This window comes from Schistocerca nitens, chromosome 1 (genome assembly GCF_023898315.1).
Source record: "Schistocerca nitens isolate TAMUIC-IGC-003100 chromosome 1, iqSchNite1.1, whole genome shotgun sequence".
NCBI lineage: Eukaryota > Metazoa > Arthropoda > Insecta > Orthoptera > Acrididae > Schistocerca > Schistocerca nitens.
In genome coordinates this window covers 158,025,316-158,035,803 of record NC_064614.1, presented here as the reverse complement: position 1 = coordinate 158,035,803, position 10,488 = coordinate 158,025,316, and the positions used below count along the sequence as shown (strand labels likewise).

Below are 10,488 nucleotides of genomic sequence, written 5' to 3'. Positions count from 1 at the left end.
CTTCATCCAGTCCCAAACATGCTCAATGGGGGACAGATCCGGAGATCTTGCTGGCCAGGGTAGTTGACTTACACCTTCTAGAGCACGTTGGGTGGCACGGGATACATGCGGACGTGCATTGTCCTGTTGGAACAGCAAGTTCCCTTGCCGGTCTAGGAATGGTAGAACGATGGGTTCGATGACGGTTTGGATGTACCGTGCACTATTCAGTGTCCCCTCGACGATCACCAGTGGTGTACGGCCAGTGTAGGAGATCGCTCCCCACACCGTGATGCCGGGTGTTGGCCCTGTGTGCCTCGGTCGTATGCAGTCCTGATTGTGGTGCTCACCCGCACGGCGCCAAACACGCATACGACCATCATTGGCACCAAGGCAGAAGCGACTCTCATCGCTGAAGACGACACGTCTCCATTCGTCCCTCCATTCACGCCTGTCGCGACACCACTGGAGGCGGGCTGCACGATGTTGGGGCGTGAGCGGAAGACGGCCTAACGGTGTGCGGGACCGTAGCCCAGCTTCATGGAGACGGTTGCGAATGGTCCTCGCCGATACCCCAGGAGCAACAGTGTCCCTAATTTGCTGGGAAGTGGCGGTGCGGTCCCCTACGGCACTGCGTAGGATCCTACGGTCTTGGCGTGCATCCTTGCGTCGCTGCGGTCCGGTCCCAGGTCGACGGGCACGTGCACCTTCCGCCGACCACTGGCGACAACATCGATGTACTGTGGAGACCTCACGCCCCACGTGTTGAGCAATTCGGCGGTACGTCCACCCGGCCTCCCGCATGCCCACTATACGCCCTCGCTCAAAGCCCGTCAACTGCAGATACGGTTCACGTCCACGCTGTCGCGGCATGCTACCAGTGTTAAAGACTGCGATGGAGCTCCGTATGCCACGGCAAACTGGCTAACACTGACGGCGGCGGTGCACAAATGCTGCGCAGCTAGCGCCATTCGACGGCCAACACCGCGGTTCCTGGTGTGTCCGCTGTGCCGTGCGTGTGATCATTGCTTGTACAGCCCTCTCGCAGTGTCCGGAGCAAGTATGGTGGGTCTGACACACCGGTGTCAATGTGTTCTTTTTTCCATTTCCAGGAGTGTACATTGCGCTTAGGCATGCAGTCAGCCTTTTTTCTCTCGCTCTTTTTGCGAGTGGAACAGGAAAGGAAATGTGTAGTAGTGATACAGGGTATCCTCCGCCACGGACCGTACGGTGAATTGCGGAGTATCTGTGTGGATGTAGATGAAATTGCCTAAAGTTTATTTTACACTGTTAAAAGCATGTTTGCTGCACAACATGAATGAAGAGTGCTCTGTTTAACACTTTCCGTCAGTGTCAAGACCTCACAAAAGTTAGTATTATAACCATTTAACCCGTAATATTGTATAGTTTAAACAGTTATTGTACCTATTGTATTGTATTGTATTGTATTGTATTGTATTGTATTGTATTGTATTGTATTGTATTGTATGTTAACCGGGGACCTAGAAACGACGGAGAGGCTCCGTCCCTGCCGCAGCCGCAGTGGTCGACAACCCCACAACGACTACCGCAGTCCACTTCACCCCTCCGCCGCCCCACACCGAACCCAGGGTTATTGTGCGGTTCGGCCCCCGGTGGACCCCTCATGGAACGTCTCACACCAGACGAGTGTAACCCCTATGTTTGCGTGGTAGAGTAATGATGGTGAACGCGTACGTGGAGAACTTGTTTGAATAGCAATCGCCGACATAGTGTAACTGAGGCGGAATTAGGGGAACCAGCCCGCATTCGCCGAGGCAGATGGAAAACCGCCTAAAAACCATCCATAGACTGGCCGGCTCACCGGACCTCGACACAAGTCCGCCGGGCGGATTCGTGCCGGGGACCAGGCGCTCCTTCCCGCCCGGAAAGCCGTGCGTTAGACCGCACGGCCAACCGGGCAGGCCTATTGTACCTATCACTGACGATTCTGTAAATTTTAACGTTCAGAAACAAGTCGGCTGCTCGACATTATAAACAAGTGGAGTGTTTCTTTGTGTATAGTGTTTGATTACTTACGAACTAGTGTTCCTTTCAGACGCTAGACAGTTGTTTCCTGAAAATGGCCTAATAAGTCGAAAACTAGTTTGAAACAAACAAAAATCAGTAAGGCCAAAACAGTGTACTTGATATTCAACCTTAAATATGTAATTGTTCTACCAAGAAGTAACGGAAGAATCCAAATAAATAACAAACACGAAGGTTTGGAAATGTCTAAATCATATTTAAGGTGTTCTGAAAAGGAAAGAAGACTTTTTCAGTCGCATAGTAAGCACGGATGAGACGTACCTCCATTACCTTACGAATCACAAAGTAAGCAGGAGAATACGATGCAGTAACATCCACCTTCGCCTACAGTAAGAAAGTTCAAAAAGCAAGCGTTACCCGAAAGTTATTGATAAAGACAGTGTTTTAGAATATGAATAACGATATGAATAGTGCACTGATGATGCACTCAATCCTAAATTTCGAATTGTGAATAGTAACATCCACTGTGAGCTCCTGCGAGATGTAAAATCCAAAATAAAAACGGAGAGGGAAGCTATGAGCAAGGTGTTCAGGATAATGTCTGCCCCTACATAACTAGGAAAACGACACACTACTTTCAGAATCTTGGTTTTGAGCTGCTGGAGCACCTCTACCATACAATGATAACACAGCTCCAAGTCGTTTTTGTCCAATGACGACGTTGCGGAGGCAGTGCAAGAATAGATGCACGCGATGCAGCAAAGCTGCTTCCAGAACAGAATTATAAATCTCTTCAAGATATGAAACCAGTACATACAGCAGGTCATATAGAAAAATCTTGTCAACGTCAAATTTTATTTCCACAATAAAAAGGTTCTTCTCAACAAAACGGCCTTCGTGTTATGACTTGTACTCGTGCAAAGCGAAAATAAACTGAAGACAGTGAAGTAACTATTTGAGCGACAAAATAATTGTTGGGGCAAAAACAAAAAAAAACATTTATTGTGTAACTGGCGGTTCAGTTCGCCACCTTACTGATACTATATGTTCAAGTGAGCCCGCATCTCGTGGTCGTGCGGTAGCGTTCTCACTTCCCACGCCCGGGTTCCCGAGTTCGATTCCCGGCGGGGTCAGGGATTTTCTCTGCCTCGTGATGGCTGGGTGTTGTGTGCTGTCCTTAGGTTAGTTAGGTTTAAGTAGTTCTAAGTTCTAGGGGACTTATGACCACAGCAGTTGAGTCCCATAGTGCTCAGAGCCATTTGAACCATTTTTTGTTCAAGTGATTCAATATTTTCATCTCCCAGCAAAATTTCGATGGTGTAAAACAATTGTGTGTCAATCCACAGGTGTCAGTGAATACAGTTTTGATGGACGTAGTCAAACAGTGTCGTTATTAGCGGACTTTAATGTTGTTTGTTGCAGTCTTGCTAACAATTGAGCTTGAGCACAAGGTCTGATGCAGCTATTGTGTGTTGCGATTCATTTCCGACCGCCAGATTCTCTCTCTCTCTCTCTCTCTCTCTCTCTCTCTCTCTCTCTCTTCCTCCTCCTCCCCCCCCCCCCCCCGGCTGTTAATAGAGATCTCCGGGATCCAGAATCCAATCTCCCAGCTGCAGCCTGCACTAGCACAAAGGATTTGTCGCGAGCACCATTCTGGGGGATGAGAGCGTTAACAAATGCAGTTGCTTCTCTATTCGAGTGATAATGCTGGAGGCTATCTTTGACTCCAAATAACTAAAACGTTACCGACGTTAATTGTCCCTTTGCTCATTTACTATAGCTACAGTCGTGTAATGAATATCTTAATCGTGAAAATCTGTTACTTTGCGTCCTACGTTTGTTACCATACGTTTCTGATACAAAGTTTGTCCCAGCCCCACATGTCGCACTGACCGTAAGTCTTTCCATTTTTCTTGTAATACATCAGTGGACAAATTAATTGGGGCAAGACTATTAAACTTGAACTTTGCACATTTGTTACTAAATGTATAACACAGTTAGTAGCTTACTGAATATTAATAACTAATGTGCCCTCCTTTTGCTTTAATGTCATCGTCATGAAACCACACTTTTACCAGTTTACTTACATGCATTCTTTTATTGAACAGTCCATTTTACCAAGACGCCTTTTCCCAGTCCGCCACAAATTCTCGATGGGATTTAAGTCTCGTGACTTACCAACCCACTGAACCACAGTAATGTTTTCTTCCATGAACGTCTTGACTGCTGTAAAAGTGTGATATGGGCAAGATCATGTTCATGTGTTCCTTCACCATCTGCAAACGTCTGTAGGAATGGCACAATCCTGCACCCAAGGATTTACATGTATGTGGTTGAATTAGTCATGACTTTAACTGGAATTGGCAACGGCCGTGCCGCAGTGGATACACCGGTTCCCGTGAGATCACCGAAGTTAAGCTCTGTCGGGCGTGGTCGGCACTTTGATGGGTGACCATCCAGGCCGCCATGCGCTGTTGTCATTTTTCGGGGTGCACTCAGCATCGTGATGCCAGTTGAGGAGCTACTTGACCGAATAGTAGCGGCTTCGGTCAAGAATACCATCATACCGACCGGGAGAGCGGTGTGCTGACCCCACGCCCCTCCTATTCACATCCTCGACTGAGGATGACACGGCGGTCGCATGGTCCCGGTAGGCCACTCGTGGCCTGAAGACGGAATGCTTTAACTGGAACTAGTGTGGCAGAGCCACTTGCAGTGAAGAAACCCAAAAAAAATTTCTTTATCGGGTTGCTTTACTGTCTGTTCCAGATGCTCAGCTCCCAGTGTCTCATGGGTGCTTCCCGTGACAGCTGCTGGTTTTTAACCTTGAACAATAAAATTTGTCTCATCTCTGAAAATTACGCCTTTCCTCTCATTAGAGGTCCAAGATTTATATATTTTTGCCCATTCCAACCGTCTTTTTTTCCATGGCAGGTGTTAACAACTGCTTCTTTAGTGGCTTTCGTGCATTCCGGCCACAATCAAGAAGGCTACGCTGTACTGTTGAAGAATCACTTTCAACTCCAGTAGCCAGTACATCTCTCTGAAGTCCCTTATTCGTCGTGTGAGGATGAATTCTACTGTATCTAAGTAGAGTTTTGTCAGTTCTAGGGGTAGTTTTTCGTATTCTCCCACATTTGTCTTTGCTCTTTGGAGACAACGAGGCAGTGTCACTGTATGCCCCCATATGTCTTGAAACACTAAATTTTCTCACACCAACAAGAGAGGCAATGTTTTTAAAGTCATACATGTGCGTTCATGAAGGACAACTATTAATTCCCCCTTCTTAGGTGAAATGTCCATTTTAACACAAACACAAATTTTGATGCCTAGAACACAGAAACAACACACGCTGTTGCTACACATACAAGCACTGACCAGAACTTCAGGGGACATTAATTTGTTGTCCATAGTCAAAGCGACAATAATGCCCAAAGTCCAACAACTGGGCGGATAAAACATCGTCAGTTTTTTATGAAATATCAGCCTCTCCCAAGTAATCGGCACGTTACTTATATCTAACATTTCAAGACAACAAAAAGATGGAGTAATAATTGCTCAAGAATCATATTTTTATTCTTTATAATATTATAACGTATTCAAGTTCCTGTTCAGTTTAACATATTATTTTTGTCAATGAGCCATTGGTGTGATATTAGTGTTTTTTCCTGAATTTATTCTTATTTGTCAAAACTGTTGCACTATTCCTTTCTAAACAGTTTTTGATGTTACTGAGCAATAGCCATTCAAAAATGTTTAAATGAACACACCGCCATTTGACTGTATTTTTGCTTATTTAATTACGACACAGGTTTCGGCCTTTCATGCCATTTTCAAGTGATGAACATATATATTAACTTGAAAATGACATAAAAGGCAGAAACCTGGATAGTAATTAAATAAACAACAATACGATGAAATGGCGGTGTGTTTATTTAAAAATTATTTCTTTTTCCACGTGTTCTGAGTCACCAGTTACGCCGGCCGTGGTGGTCTCGCGGTTCTAGGCGCGCAGTCCGGAACCGTGCGACTGCAACGGTCGCAGGTTCGAATCCTGCCTCGGGCATGGATGTGTGTGATGTCCTTAGGTTAGTTAGGTTTAAGTAGTTCTAAGTTCTAGGGGACTAATGACCACAGCAGTTGAGTCCCATAGTGCTCAGAGCCATTTGAACCATTTTTCACCAGTTACACAGTCGTATGCAGTTATCAACAGTTTTTCAGATGTACAGCTTGAGCTTAAAATCAGAAGAGATCATTCGAACTCAATCATGAAAAGTATGCCTTTGACAACATCGTCCTCTGACGTCTCTGTTACCTTCTGCATTTTTTTTTTTCTGTCCTGAAGCAAGAAACTGTACCTGCGATGTGGTGGTACTGGAATTCTCTCGTTTAATGAAACAGTGAAGGCTGATCACGAAGTTGAATTTTATAACAGTTATTGCAATGTAATTACCTTCATGTTGCAAGAAACTGTGGCACACCTTTTGCCTGTGTTTACCAGTGAAGTTTTTGCAATTGTTTCTATCGGCATCGTTAATATCGTCCATTAGAATGACCTTCCTCCCATACTCGGAGGAGTGAGTTTCAAATTCCCTTCCAGAGACCAATTCAGTTTCTTTCTGTAATTTCTAGACAAATTTGGGGGTAATCCCGCCCCCCCTCTGAAATCTTTTATAACATAAAGCCACGACCCTTTTTTATTGCCATCCCTGTTCAACTAGAGCATTTTAGTTTTTGTTGATAGTACGGTAATCTTCAATCTTCCTCCATACAGTCACCACACTGGTGAAGTTACGTGATAAATTAAGTCATCAGCGAGTGGCGACGCACATTCTCACTTAAGTTCTACAGCTACTTCTACAATATTAGACGCAGGGGGGAGGAGGGGTTACCAGTGAGCATATGTTGCCGACATGGCGGTCTCTCCTATCTCATACTACAAGTACTTAACTTTAAATTTCTGTTTATTCACCTCTTACCGTTTTAGAAAAATGATTGTACACTTATGAATCGCCCCATATCTCTACTTTGGGAATCACTGCGAATTGCGTGGTAGAAAATAGTGTGGAAGAAAATAAAAAGTTGTCGACACACACACGAAAGTTTTAACGTATCTTCTGCAGCACCTCCTAATACAGGATGTGGAAGGAGAAGAAGGAGGGCTGTAACAGCAACACATCAAACAAGTAAGATCGTATCTTATAGTACGGGTTTGTTTTTTCCTTTCCATTTACAAATGGAGTGTGGGGAAAAGCCAATGTCTCAACTCCTCTGTACGAGCTGTTACTTGCCTGATATTATCTGAGAGACTGAGCATCGAGAACATACTTTTAGTTCAAGAAGTACGATCATTTTTCGCCTCGTCTTTAGCGATTGTGTTCATAAAATTGGCAAATAACAGCTCGCACTGAGACGTACTAACATTTCTGTCATGGTCCATGGAACTGGAGGAAATCTTAATACACGGTAGCATAAAAAAAACACTCTCTTCCACGCGTTTCATACTGATTCGAACCTAAAGATATAGGCGCTGGCTTCATTACATTTTACGGAGCACGTAGTCAAATACGACTGGGTTAAGAAAACCATCCGGCTATTAGTCATAATAGATTTAGGGAACGACAGAAAATCTAATTCTTGGTGATTGGTCGGTTATTCGAACATTAGCACACCGATCAAGGAGCTGTCAAAGACGCTTTTGTGCAGAACTTTGAAGTCCACACAGTATGTCATTGTGCACTATTTTTTCTGGGATGTTTCAAACGGTGAACTGGCTAATAATTTTTAATTTTTGAAGGTTTCATAGTAAATACATTTTGTGACGACTGGTCTTTGAAACGAGTCATATAGTTACAAGAATTGTGTTAGGATTACACCGAAGGCACAATGCAAATGACACCCAGGCTTCGTAAAACTTGGAGAATGTTGCTCTTTCGAAAACGAAATTGCAGGTGGCGTATTATTTAGGTGCGCCTCTTCTTGTTACATGAGCAAATTCGAGAATGTTGTTTTGAGTGAGAGGTAACGCATCGAAAGGCAATGTCACCGTTAGACGGAGATGTGTTCACGGAACATAGACACAATGTCGCTTCGCTTAGCCCAGTACCGAACGGTGAAAGTGGGTGTGGGACATACCAGCCTTCTTACAAAAAGTTAGAATTAAGGAACTAGAAATGATAGTTTATTCGTGTCGAAAGAGAATATCACGTCGGATTGGTGAGATGTGAAAGAACTGAAAACTGTCTTCATCATTTCAAATCATCAATATTTACTTTGTGTACATAATATGTACACAAAACTCTTCAAATAATATTTAGAAGACAGTACATAGACCCTTTTAACTTTATGCATTATTTATTTTTCTAAGTACGAAGTAAGATGAAAAACAAACGCCTTTTTCTCTTTGGGTACAGCTTGCCCTTTGCACTGTTGAACAGGTGAAACAATTATTTTAGAAGTTCTTTGGTCCTTTTTTATGCACATTGTAGATTTTATCTTAGTACACGTAAAGTAAAATCTAAATATAACTCTTCAGGCTTTACCGGCGAGATCTTGACATGTGGAATAATCGGGTCTACTGTCGGATGTTTGTGTCGCTCTGGCACAATATTTCGGCCACGTAACTCGTTGCCTTCTTCAGGTGCTACCTGAGTCAGCACCTGAGACCACCTGAAGAAGGCAACGAGTTACGTGGCCGAAATATTGTGCCAGAGCGACACAAACATCCGGCAGTAGACCCGATTATTCCACATGTCAAAATGTAAGTAATGTTTTCCTCCATGTATTTGTCGTAAAATACTGTTACGAAAAATATCATTAGTCCGCGTCGAACCTCTGTACTGTGTAAGGAAAACAAGGCAAACACTAAAACAAAGTTTAAGAAGACACGAAAGCTCAGTGTCCACTACTACTGCAGGAGTGAGCGCTGCGAGAATAGGTTGACTTCATACGTCTTCCCCCACCAGCGCCAACGTGAAATCTATCTTCCCCAGAATTTGACGTTAACGCTTCATCCCGTTCCCTTGTGGAATGTTTTGATGTTCCGTTCAGTTCTTTAAATTCTCATGCGAATCGGCCTTAAGCTGGCTCAGAGGAGACCGCCCACGTAGCAGCTTAGCTGCGCCGCGGTGGTCCAGTGTGTTGCTGCAGGCGGGATTACAGACACGGCTTGTCTTGTCCCGCCTGCCGGCTAAGGATGGGCGGCGGGGGGCGGCAGGGGCACCAGCTGGCAACGCCTACAGGCTAGAGTGAAACTCTTCTCTTCCTGCTAAACCACCAAGCGCCGGGTGGAACTCTCCTACCTTCTCAGAGGGGGTCTCCTCGTGGCATGTCTGAACACGTTGATCTTAGTCAGCTACATCGCTACTCATTTTAAAACAGTTCCATTAAGTTTCGGGTGTGCAGCCGCAAGAATTCTCCTTCTTCTAATTTCGGCTGTATAACGTTCAGCCATCTCCAGATTGAGCCGCAAGACTGCCGCTCCAGTGCTCGCTTTGTCCCTTTATACTCGTGTACCGAGAAACTGCGCGTGCGGCCACAGATGCAAATGCGCCAGAGACGTTCGTCGCCGGCAGAGACGTGCACAATGCGCGAGTTACATCTATGACTCCGCAGTCTATCTGTGTTGGCATGTCGATATATCATTGTGAGCTGCACTGTAACGACGTCTTTGTGAGTTTATTAAACTAAGTGCAGGATTCCATGATTTATCAAGGTTGAAACCACTATCTCTATTAATTAAATTCGTCGTCAAGCCCCTTCACTATCGAGTCCCAAAAAGATGATGTAGTTGCCAAAATTTCGACTTTGTCATAAAACATACTGTGACCAGTGTCAATACAGTGCTCTGCCACTGCCGACTTGTTAGGTCGTAAAAGTCGTGTGTACCTCCGGTGTTCTGTACATCTTTCTTGGACAGTACGAGTTGTTTGTCCAATGTAAGAAAGACCACATTCACATGGAATTTTGTAAACTCCAGATTTTCGGAGCAGCAAATCGTCCTTGACGGAGCCCACGAGTGCAGCTGTCTTGGGTGGAGGACGAAAAACCACTTTTACTTCGCGTCTGCTGAGAATCTGTCCTATTTTTGATCAGAGGTGTGGTGTCACCGCCAGACACCACACTTGCTAGGTGGTAGCTTAAATCGGCCGCGGTCCAATAGTACATGTCGGACCCGCGTGTCGCCACTGTCAGGATCGCAGACCGAGCGCCACCACAAGGCAGGTCTCGAGAGACTGACTAGCACTCGCCCCATTTGTACGACGACGTTGCTAGCGACTACACTGACGAAGCCTTTCTCTCATTTACCGAGAGACAGTTAGAATAGCCTTCAGCTAAGTTAATGGCTACGACCTAGCAAGGCGCCATTAACCATTTGTAACGTTGCATGTACCTCAAGATAGAGTCTCACTTGTATCATCCAGAATGCTGTATACCAAAGGACGATATAAAAGTTAAGTGTTCTAGTAGCTACGTTCTTTTCTTTATCACATTCATTACGAA

At 44.8% G+C, this 10,488-nt stretch overlaps 1 pseudogene; it reads left to right on the top strand.

Annotated features, from left to right (window-relative positions):
- The first annotated feature begins 4,348 nt into the window (after positions 1-4,348).
- Positions 4,349-4,466, top strand: LOC126212439 (5S ribosomal RNA; annotated as a pseudogene).
- The last annotated feature ends 6,022 nt before the right edge of the window (positions 4,467-10,488 follow it).